Below are 12,638 nucleotides of genomic sequence, written 5' to 3' on the forward strand. Positions count from 1 at the left end.
ATCATGATGAACCCTGAGTTCCTCTCGACACTCAAGGCTGTTGTTGGCCCGATCTTTCGGTGAGTTGTGATAACTACGATTTGGGAGAAACGTTGACGATCCGACTACAACCGTACAAGACGTTGTGTTGCGCCTTAGCGATCGATACACCTCTCCGTGGGTTGTTGATCTTGCCGGTGCAGATCAACCTTATTCCTGCAAGCAATCGAGAACAAGCAAGAACAAGATATAAAGCAACTGAATAGCTAGATAGACAAGACGCACAAAGATAAATTGATACACGATAAATTGGGTTCCGAACAAGCAGACGGACGGTCTAGCCGACACGCGCGCTGCAAGCGAAGTAGCAATGGCTAAACTTACAATTAATCAAAACCCAAGCAACTCTAAAGGGGTACCTAACTATTTAAGGAGGTGGGAGGACGACCTAAGGGGACCCTAGGGTCGTGCTCCACCTGGTTGGGGCGCACCCCACATGGGCCCCACTTGGGCCAGGGTCCCAAACGAAGTTACAAGCCCAAAGGCCCATTACAGACAATGCAACCCCTTGTTTCTTCAATTGCGGATCACTGAGATGGAATATCACAATGAGGCTGGATCCGTTGGAAAGAGGACTCCGAGAGCTTTCCATCAAGTACTCACGGGCCGAAAACGGAGGTCGTATGGAGATTCGCCGGCCGTTTGAAGTCAGCAGTGTAGTAGGTGGCCGAATCGGATTCTAGCACTTGGAGGACTTGAACTTGATATCTTGTTGTTCATCTATGATGTGAGCAACGGATGTATCCGTAGTAGCCATGGTCACATCATCCTCCCCTTCTTCACGGAAAACCGTCCTCGGTTTTTCCATATGGTGTTCTTCACATAGTCCATTCAAAACAACCTGTTTCATCCAATCAAAACTAGAGAAACTCGAAGTAGTGTGATTAGCAATAACATGTTTCTCTAAATCCGAACAGATGAAAACTCTATGCACCAAATATATTTCTCTATCATTATATTTGCCAAAGATATGAAAAATAGCATTAGTTGGACATGGCAAATCAGACTTAGCAAATAATTTCTCCTTCAAATTATCGAGCTCACAAAAATCGTTAAACTGAACATAGCCCAAAGTATTTAAAGAAGATAGAAATTTACGTTCCTCAACTTCATTAGCAATGTGAACAGCATGCTTAAAATCAGCACACAAAGAAACACTAGAAATAGCATGTTCATTCACTAGTTGTGGCATGGATATAAGTGAAGCATTATCACACAACTCTTCTTTATCACAAGGAACAGCGAGTAAATCAACTTGTGACAAAGGAATTCCAGCATTTGGTTCCACTAACGGTTGCTCTACTTTAGCATGAAAAGTGGACAAATTTACTTCGTTAACGCACTCACCTTGATTAATTTCAGTACCATTTACTTTACCTTTGATATCCTCTTCAGATGATGGAGGTGTCTCGAACTTGAGTGTGAACAATGGAATTGGTGGCTCTTTCATGTCTCTCTCCTCCTTTTCGTGATTACGCACTTCCTGCACATGGTTAGTAATTGGAGGCAAAGACATAGCGTGTTTCTTTTTCATATCCTCCTCTATTTTACTTTCAGCATTGCAAGCAAGTTGTAATAAATGAGAAAGATATCTATATTTTTCACAAGCAAGCATATCCTGAATTTCTTTGTTAAGCCCACGTAAAAACCTCAATTTTGTAGCTTCTTCGCATTCATCTAAGCCACAGCGTAATAAACAAGCATGCATATCATGATAGTATGAAGTAACACTTTTTGTATCTTGTTTTAAACATTGCAGTTTGTTGAGCAGAATATCAGCATAATACATGGGAACATAAACATCTCTGAAATATCGTTTCAAGTCTTTCCAAGATTGTGGTATTTTGTTATGCCTATAAAGATGTTTCCAATCATTAGAAGCATGTTTAATTAAAACACTAGAGGCACACATAACCTTTTGTTTCTCAAACAAGACGTGCTTTCTAAATTCTTTATCAACCGCTAGCTCCCAATTAATGTAAGCATGAGGATCATAATTTCCCTCGAAATAAGGTAGTGCGGATTTGATATTACATAGAACATTGTCACTTACCTTATAATGGTCGTGTTGATCACTCCTCATGTCTCGACGAAGATGTCGATGTTGAGCACAGGTATCCCTAATTATCTTGCGTATCCCTGCCATTGTTAGTAGAAAACAAGAAACATACACAAAAATATGCGCGTTCCTATTAACTACTAGGTAGTGGCAGATCAAAAATCACACACACTCAAGCTTTTAACCAAGTTCTTACAAGATCTTACCAATGCAAGCGGAATGGTGACATACACCGACTCAACCAAGCACCCCAATAGAGGTTGGATGTATCGATGCCTTGGCAAACACTTGCTGTACGGCTGCAATTAGATCTGTAGAGCTCTGGGTAGGCTTAAATATGTAGCAAAGGGATAGCAAATGCTCAAATCAGATAATGCAAAGTTGAATAATGGCTCAAAGTCAAGTACCGTGCTGGTCCTAGGCTAGAACGTACTAGAGACGCGAGCCTAGACACAAACGATACCACAAGATAACACCAGAAACAACTCAAGCACACTCTGATATATGAAAGCAAACTCAAAGATACAACTGATTTTTCTCTTTTCCTTCTTTCCTTCTTTCTTTTCTTTTTTTTTCTTTTTTTTTGGTGCGGCTTTTCTTCTTCTTTTTTTTTCCTGCACCTTTCTGCCTTTTTTTTCTATTTCTTTTTTTTTTGATTTTTTTTACCAAAAACGGACTCAAGGACCTCACTGTAAGGTTACAGGGACTCAACTGTAAATATAAAAATTACAGGGACTCAAATGCAAAAGTCCATATCCAAATTTAGAACTATACAAAAATGGAATGCTGAATTTATGCCGGTTCCGTTTTTCCAAACGGATCTCAAAACCGACACTCCAAAAATTTTCACCAAGGTGTCTAGCAACTCGGCACAACTGGTGGAGAGGTGGAGAGGTGGTGGTACGGTGGGAGGGAGTCGGTAGATTGGAAAGGTTCGGTTTGGGCCCCCACAAGTGGAAACCAAATCCATTCAAAAAAGACTTTCCCCTTCCTCCTTCCTCACGTATGGAAACTGAATCCAATCTATGAAATTCACTCCCCTTCCTTCTTGCTAGCGCACACATACACGGCAAAAACTAACACACGGCAGGATCAGCAAACTCTAGATTCAACTCAACAACTCCGAAACTAACCGACAGAAACTTCTGAAAACTACAAAAATAGAACCGTGGCAGCGAGCCGATTCCGTTTTCGTAGGTCCCGACGACAACAGAGAAACGGAGGCGAGGACGACTGTGGTATAAAACGTGACTAGAACTCGAAACTCTAAACGAACTAGATGCTAAGACCAGCAAGACGACGTGACGATGCAACACAAAATTCAATGAAGCAAAAACTGAAAAGAACAATGCAATGGCACAATATGGCTAGGTAAATGATACAATTTTTTTTATGGCTATTTTCTGGTTATGGGTAGAAAAAAAACTCACTGAGCAACGAAAGCTCTGATACCACCTGATGAACCCTGAGTTCCTCTCGACACTCAAGGCTATTGTTGGCCCGATCTTTCGGTGAGTTGTGATAACTACGATTTGGGAGAAACGTTGACGATCCGACTACAACCGTACAAGACGTTGTGTTGCGCCTTAGCGATCGATACACCTCTCCGTGGGTTGTTGATCTTGCCGGTGCAGATCAACCTTATTCCTGCAAGCAATCGAGAACAAGCAAGAACAAGATATAAAGCAACTGAATTGCTAGATAGACAAGACGCACAAAGATAAATTGATACACGATAAATTGGGTTCCGAACAAGCAGACGGACGGTCTAGCCGACACGCGCGCTGCAAGCGAAGTAGCAATGGCTAAACTTACAATTAATCAAAACCCAAGCAACTCTAAAGGGGTACCTAACTATTTAAGTGTCACGCCCGGAATTTCTATCCAAAATTCCAAACGCTTACATGTGTATAAACCCTCGTCCAGGAATCAGCCGAGGCACACAATAACAAATTGATAATAGAGTACAAATTATTACTCTAATTAATAAGCGAACAAAATGTTATTACAGAGGTAGATAGTTCCTCTCAATCAATAAAGTCCGAAGCAGCGGAATAAAAGAAACAGCGCAGGCGACTCCTCTCCACAGGCAGCTTGACCAGGGCTACGCCTAATCATCAACTCCATCGGCATCACTGTAGAACTCCTCCTCTGATGAATGATTGCAAGGTGAGTATATGACATACTCAGCAAGCCACGCAGCAAATATGCAAGTGCACAGGGTAACAAAGGATGGCATAGTATAGTCTCATTTGCATAAACAGCATTTAATAAATATTTCAGAATTTAATAAAACAATGGAGTATTAAATAAACAGTATTAATCCAACGCTATGCAACATACCCTGTTGTATAGGCCCAACCATCATGCACAACCAATCCCGGCTGCACAAGTCTATCTCCAAACCAGGAATTAACCATTCCAAACCAGGAGCTAAACAAGTTAATAACATCATCATTTAATATAGTGTGGGGGTGAGACTAATCACGAAAGACATTGTTAGACCCGCCCATAACCGCGGGCACGGCTATTCGAATAGTTTAAACTCTGATCAGAGGTGTACCACTGTACCCACAAGACACAACCTCAACATCATGTCAACCATGCGTCGCGATACTTGACAAGTACCCGAATAGAGATTGTGACAATACCCTCTATATAATACAATTCAAAGCAGTGCACCGTTCCCGGATCATAATCACCCCCTTATAAACAAGGTATGGACTCCCCAGCGACCCCCGTGGGCTTATCTCCGCCACTTCACAGTCTGGTGCTCTACTATGAACCATACTATACAGAAAGTAAAGCCGTTGCCCACGCTGGCTTGTGGTTGGCACGGTAAATGTTTCACAACCGAAAATCGTGAACCCGGTCCTTAATTGTCATGAGCACAACCATCAAAACCATATGCTCACAACCCACCATTATCAGGTTTTAGTTGGCAAATTAATTAATTAACCAATCATGATTGACCATCATGAGCTATTATTAAGCCATCAATAAATAATAGTGAAGCATAAGTTACCCCATTAGTGAACTAATGTCTCTAAGCATGGCTAAGCAATTATACCTAACATCTAGCTGAACCATTATATAAAGCTCAACTAGTCAAATTATAATAGCCCAAGGTATCAAAGAATAAAGTAATCAAGTACAAAAGGGCCATAACAAAGAATAGGTTAATTCCACCCAATGACATTCGAAAATAGATGCAATAGTTGAATAGAAACAATAGCTTTAAATAGGATCAACATGCTCAAAGGGTTGTTTGGGATCTGTGTGACTTGCCTTGCTGGCCTTGAAAATCCTCAAAGTCTTCTCCTGCAAAATCGGACTCTCCAGGAACGTCGGAATCTAAAGAGAAAAGAACAAAATCACCAAAACAGCACATAAACAATCATGAACAGTACATGTGGATATTTTTAACATGTAGATCTCAATTTTAGAAAATTTAGAGACTTGAACCAACTAAATCCGAGCTAAGATGAATTAGTTATGAATTTTCAAAGATTAAATCGATTTAAATCATTTATATGGATTTTAATTGAATTATGACGCAATAATGAATTATTTTTGAAAAGGAAAAAGGGGTTTATTGCGTCAGCGGGCTCGGCTCACGGTGGACCGGGTGCACGGCGGCGGTTCACGGGATTGGACGGCTGAGATCTATCCTATCTACAACGGACGGCCGAGATCGATCGAATCCACCGCGGCTCACGGATGGACGACGACGATGACGTCAGCGACGACGTCACCACCGGCGGCGACCGAACCACACGAGCTCGTCGGCGAACCACGGCACGACAGCGCGAACGGAAAGCACCTACGGGTTGCGGGCGGCACGGCGAACTCACCGGCGACCAAAGCGACGGCGGACGATGACCGGACGACGTCGGCGACGAGAAAGAAGCGGCGGCAACCTTCGGCTTGACGACGGCGACGGTGCTCCGGCGGTCGACAGCGACGGCGAAGGGGCGGACGAGAACGGCGACGAGACGGCGACCACGACGGCGACCTCCCCGAGCGACGGTGACGACTAGAGCGACGGCGACGCACGGCTGGAGCGGCGGCGGCGACGGCGGCGCTAGACTGCACGGGGCTAGGGCGCTACGGGCGGCGAGGGACGAAGGCGAGGGTGGCGGCGGGTAGCGGCGGGCTTGGGGGTCAATTTATAGCGGCTAGGAGGCGGCGACGGAGGCCCACGGCGACCGGCGGCGGGATGGAAAGTCTAGGGTTCGGAGGAGAGAGACCGATCCGAATCGACCTCGAATCAAACACTTTCCAAGCGATTTTAGCCGGTGATTCCAAAAGAGAAAAGATAGAGGAGATCGAGAAGATCATTTCCCCTCTATTGATTTCATCGGAAACGGAAAGGATCGGCCGGATTGGAATGGCGGCGGCGGCGCGGCGCGGCTAGGGTTTCGTCGGGAGGAAGACGACGGGCCTGACAGGTGGGCCCCACCTGTCAGCGTCCGGGGCGCACGCGCGCGGCGGCTGCGGGCGGACTGGGCCAGCTTGGGCCGGGGAGAGAGAGAGAAGGGTTTGGGCCGACTTTCGGCCCAAAGCCTAGAGGAGGATTTTAAAAACCTTTTTCAATTTAAATTATTCATTAAATGCAATTCCATTTATTAAAAATACTTCCTTAGCTCAAATAAATCCCAGAAAAATCTAGGAATTATAGAATTAAGCAAAGTATTTAATAAAATTTTATCTGGCCCCATTTTATATTGGAATTTATTTATTAAAATTAGATCTTCTCTTCTAGGCTTTTTAAAATAAATTCTAATAATCCCATTACAGACAATGCAGCCCCTTGTTTCTTCAATTGCGGATCACTGAGATGGAATATCACAATGAGGCTGGATCCGTTGGAAAGAGGACTCCGAGAGCTTTCCATCAAGTACTCACGGGCCGAAAACGGAGGTCGTATGGAGATTCGCCGGCCGTTTGAAGTCAGCAGTGTAGTAGGTGGCCGAATCGGATTCTAGCACTTGGAGGACTTGAACTTGATATCTTGTTGTTCATCCATGATGTGAACAATGGATGTATTCGTAGTAGCCATGGTCACATCACATCAAGTTGCGGAGCTCCACAAGGCCACCGCCGCCGTCGTCGTCGCCTGGGGACTCAGCTATTGAGGTGGATGGCTCTAGTGAAGGTATAGGCGCGGGTAGGTCTGGCTCGGCGCGGATGGTGAGGGAGCGCAGAGAAGGCGGGGGCAGTCGAGGAGAGCATGTGGGGAGGAGGCGGGAGTGGCCGAGGAGAGCGCGTGGGAGGAGGCGGTGGCGATTCTTGACCACTCCACTCCCTACCAGCCCTGCCGGCCCCGTGAATAGTGACGATACTCTTGTCGGTGGGGCGGTGCCGCTTTTTCCGGACACGGATCTTGCTCACGCCGCTAGTGCTTGTCGCTCGTCCGGCGCGCCCTGTCGCCGCTTCCCATTATCATCCGCACGCGCCATTGCTGTGGAGAAGAAGGGAAGGAAGGGCTGAAGGGGGAAGAGGAAGGGGAGAGAGAGGAGGAAGAAGAGGCGAGGATGACAAGTGGGGCCCACATGCTGAGTCAGCCTATTAGATTAGGTCAACGAGCCATGTCAGCATAGGGTCAACATATTTGATATTATTTATTATATATTGAGGGATATGGATTCGATTGGACTTATATTTGACGGAGTCAGAGTGAACTTATTAAAAAAAAAAGGACCACCCGTGGCAATCTCGCCTCTTACTCGGCCCAATCAAACAAGGTCCCTGGAGCTCGAGACCGGAGCATTTTATCCCCTCCGTACGAAGGAATTCGCCGGCAGCGAGCGCGAGCGCGGTGGTAAGTCGAGTGATCCACCCGACATCGGAACCCACCGGCGCTTCCCCACGCTTGCGCCGCAGCCACCTCGTCCACTCCACACTTGCCTCCGCGCCGCCTCTACCTCTTCTTGGTTCCGCCTCAAGAAACAACCCTAAGCCGCCGGCAGATCGCCGGCCGTTTCCTTTGAGGTATATACGTCGCCTCCCCGTCCTCTCGCTTTTCTTCTTGGTTGAGATGACCGAGTAAGAAGGCCGCGTATTAGTTAGAGAGATCCTGTTGGGAATAGTCCCAGATTGCTAATCTAGGGTTGCTAATCTAGGGGGAGTTGAACCAACTTAAAAGTGGGGGAGCCCCTCACCTCTTGAGCTAGCTTTTGAGGTGTAGCAAGGCTTTCTCCCGGTTGGGCCAACATCTCCGGTTTTGGGCCAACAAGTGGTATCAGAGCCAAACCCACAATCTTTAGTGCTTGTGCACACTCAGGGTGGTGTAAGCCTAAAGCCCAGTGGACCGCGGGTGTGAGGCCCGTATGTGCCCGTGTGTGGGGCTGGTCAGTGGACCGCAGGTGTGAGTCCCGTATGTGCCTGTGTGTGGGGCCGGTCAGGGCTAAGGGGCACCAATGTGTGACGGGGGAGATTGTTGGGAATAGTCCCACATTGCTAATCTAGGGGGAGATTGTTGGGAATAGTCCCACATTGCTAATCTAGGGGGAGTTGAACCAACTTAAAAGTGGGGGAGCCCCTCACCTCTTGAGCTAGCTTTTGGGGTGTAGCGAGGCTTTCTCCTGGTTTTGGGCCAACGTCTCCCGGTTTTAGGCCAACAGATCCAAGAAAAATCGCTCAACCATATGATGGGTTTACTAAGTTGCCTGTGCATCCAAATATTTCATTCCAACAGATCCTGTTAAAGTTAGTTCGCTTTGTTTGCACCGGCAATTTCAGATTTTAATTCATATAATTGCAGACATTTTGTGGAACATTGATTTATTTAACCAGCATTAGAATTGAGATATGTAGATTGTTACATTACTTCAAATTTTCTGCCTACAGAGTACAGATTCAAAAGTTTGTCTATGCTAACTGATTTGGAGGCAAGTAATTAAATAAGTTACTATGTTCATTAATGTTTTGTAGATGAATAAATAAATAAATAGGTTATTTTCTTGCTTGTTCTTATTTGTTTATCTCATTATCTGCGAAGATAAGTAGGCAAACTGGAAACACATTCAGCAAAAGGTTTAGCATTTCATTACTGTCTGTATGCTTCGCAGACATTTTGCCATGATGTGGTTCATTATAATTTCCTTAATTTTGACCAGGGATCTGGATACCTGCTGAACCTTGAGATTACCTAACTAGCACTGCTGCGTTTCTCAATGGAGCATCTCTCGGAGGAACTAATCATCGAGATTCTCAAGAAGATTACAAGGACAAGCGACCTTAATTCTCTTTCCCTGGTGTCGAAGCAGCTCTACACTATCGATGCAGAGCAAAGGGCTGCTATACGCCTTGGTTGTGGACTTGCAACAGAAGATTTCTTAGCACTTTGTTCCCGGTTTCCTAATTTGCTCAAAGTAGAGATCGATTACTCTGGTTCAACACCTGGTAATGGGAACCATATCGACAACCAAGGTCTCTTTGTTCTTTCATCTTGTTGTACTTTGCTTAATGATATTACCTTAACCTTCTGCTCAAAAATCAATGATGCTGCTATTGTTTGCCTATCTTACTGCAAGAAGTTGATATCTCTAAAGCTTAACTCCCTACCAGAAGTAACTTCAAGTGGGCTTCTCATGCTATTTTTTGGTTGCAAGGCCCTATCTTCTCTCTTCATTAATGATTGCAAGGGAATTGCTGGCAGCACTGAGTGGCTGGAGTACCTTGGCACTGATGGATCATTGGAAGAACTCGTCGTCAACAATTGCCAGGGAATAAGCCAGTATGACTTTTTAAAGTTTGGTCGAGGATGGATGAAGCTTAAGAAATTTGAGTTTGAAAATAAGGAAAGCCTGTGGAAACACTTTGGCCCCAGCCATGACTCCTCGTACAATGCTAACTGCGTGTATAAATATGATTTGTGCTGTCAGAATTTGGAGGATTTAAGGCTGGCTCGACTTATAACAGAGCCAGAAGGCCCAGAAATAGGACTACGTTTTCTGCTGAGGAAGTGCAAGGCGTTAGAGAAACTATGCAAACTATGCCTGGAGTACGTTAATGGTGTTATTGACAAGGATATGATTGTGCTATCCCAGAGCTGCAAGAACCTTAAAAGCATCTCATTTTAGATGATACCTCGACACTACCATGAACCTGATGGCATAGTTTTCAGGACGGGTTTTACTAATGAAAGCCTTGAGGCTCTAGCCCACAACTGTCCTTTGCTTCAGGATGTTGAGCTTGCATTTACAGGTGTTGAGCACTCGAAGCCTCCATATATAGGCTTCACACAGGAGGGACTTGTGAAGCTCATGCATTCTTGCCCAATCCGTGCTCTCACACTAAACGGTGCCCTCTTCTTCAATGACGAGGGGATGAAGGGACTCTCATCTGCACCATTCCTGGAGACACTCAGCCTCGTCGATTGCAATGAGATTACTGATTCTGGAATGTGCTTGCTTGTGCAGTACCCATGCTTGACTGATCTCAAGCTTCAGCATTGTCCTGGTTTGACAGATGTTGGAATAGCTGAGCTTGTACATGCACAGAAATTACAGTCTCTGGTTGTTGATGGCTGCTGTAATATATCTGAAAATGCTGTGCAGGGCGCAGCTAGATCAGTCCAGTACTTTGTCAACTCTGCCGGATCATGTGCTGCCCATTTTAAAAGACTGCATTGATTGAGGTTGTTAATTCGTTGCTGACCGCACATCATCGGTGGATTTCTCAGATGGAGCTGTTGCTTTTGCTGTTAACCCTATTGTATCCGTGATCTGAGTTTTCAGTTTTCACTGTCATTTTTGAACTTGATTTTACTTTGCCCCTTTTGTTCCTGTTATTCTCTCTAAGCATAAGAGCAACTGCGCAAACCATATGATGATGTACTCTGCAGGCATCTCATCAATCTGTGTCGACAGCTAATGTTCAGAAGAGTAGTCTCCAGCGATCGGAATTTTTCATTTTGGCGTCAAACTTGTTGGTAGCCTTTGCATTTATCGTGGTTTTCAACTTGTTATGGTTTTAGTTGCAAATATATCTTTCATCAAATTTTGGAATGCCTGATCAGTTCTTACACATAAACAACATTTGGCTGGTACTACGTGTAATGTGTAATCTTATCCTGAGTTGACCCACACTCCTAAGTGAGCAAACACTTTTTTACAGCGTAATATGTGAGCAAACGTGCTGCTGTAACAGTTGTGCTTCAGGTTCCTTCTTTTTTCTATTAAGGCCCTGTTTAGTTCCTAAAACAAAAATTTTCACGCTGTCACATCAAATATTTGGACACATACATGTAGTATTAAATGTAGGCAAAAAAAAATCAATTACATAATTGCGTGTAAATTGCGAGACAAATCTTTTAAGCCTAATTGCGCCATGATTTGATAATATGGTGCTACAGTAAACATTTGCTAATGATGGATTAATTAAGCTTAACAAATTCATCTCGTAGTTTCCTGGCAGAATCTGTAATTTGTTTTGTTATTGGACTATGTTTAATACTTCAAATGTGTGTCCGTATATTTAATATGACAACCAAATCTAAAATTTTTCCCCAACCAAACAAGGCCTCAATGGTAGATGCGTACACCCCTATGCACACATTATCGCTAATATGCCACCTAACACATGCTAAAAAAACAAAAACCAGCAGCGCGTCCCTGATTTGACTAAATTCATGTGAAAAGTCCACTTACATCTGTATAATATTCGTGAACACAAGGACTTTAAACTCTAATGCGTCGAGTCATGAAGCTATGACTTTACCACATCTCTGTGCTTTACCAGGTTCCCGTATTGCATGTATTTTGTTCTTTTCTTTCAATCTTATATGTTATAGGGGGACCAACAACCCTATGGGTAGTTATAAGTCATGCCCATGTACTCTCTTCGTTCCAGAATAAGTTGATCTAACACGGAATATGCCATATTGTACTCTAATTTATAGTACTTGGATATATGACCTATGGGACAATTTTTTATGGGAAAAAAGTCCATGTTACACCTAGAAATATTTTATTAGATCACTTAACCCTAAACTATTTTGGCTCATTTTACCTCTTAAATTGCTAAAGATGATTTATTTTACAGCTTAGTGGCATGCCCCTTTATAGAAGTCATATTTTAAGATGAATTTTTAAGCCATAGGTGACAACACTACCAAAGTTCCAAAATTTTAAAAATATTAAGATGTAAATTATAATTCATCTATCAATCCTATCAAATTTCTGTGCAAAAATACGATTTACATAGAAGAAAAAGGAGAAATTTCTTTACGGAGTATCATGAACTATTTTCAATAGTCCGAGGGTGTAAAATAAGGCAGCAAATAGTCTGTGGGTTAAGTGATCAGTTAAAATAATTTGAGCATGTTAAATGGACTTTTTTTTTGACAAATTTAACTTATGTGAAAAACAGGCTTTCACAGATTCTAACAAAAAAAAAAAGTTTTCTTGTTCTTTCGAAAAAAATTTGGCATAAGTAAATTTTCTACATTTTATAAAATTTCAGTTTTCTTTCCAAAAAAAAAAAAATAAAAACGACCCAAAGGGCCAGGAGGCCGAGGCCCAATTACGCGACA

At 43.6% G+C, this 12,638-nt stretch overlaps 1 pseudogene; it reads left to right on the forward strand.

The window, feature by feature from the left end:
* Positions 1 to 9,276: 9,276 nt before the first annotated feature.
* On the forward strand, positions 9,277 to 10,737 carry LOC127770802 (F-box/LRR-repeat protein 14-like; annotated as a pseudogene).
* Positions 10,738 to 12,638: the final 1,901 nt, after the last annotated feature.

Source organism: Oryza glaberrima, chromosome 4 (assembly GCF_000147395.1).
Source record: "Oryza glaberrima chromosome 4, OglaRS2, whole genome shotgun sequence".
Classification (NCBI taxonomy): domain Eukaryota; kingdom Viridiplantae; phylum Streptophyta; class Magnoliopsida; order Poales; family Poaceae; genus Oryza; species Oryza glaberrima.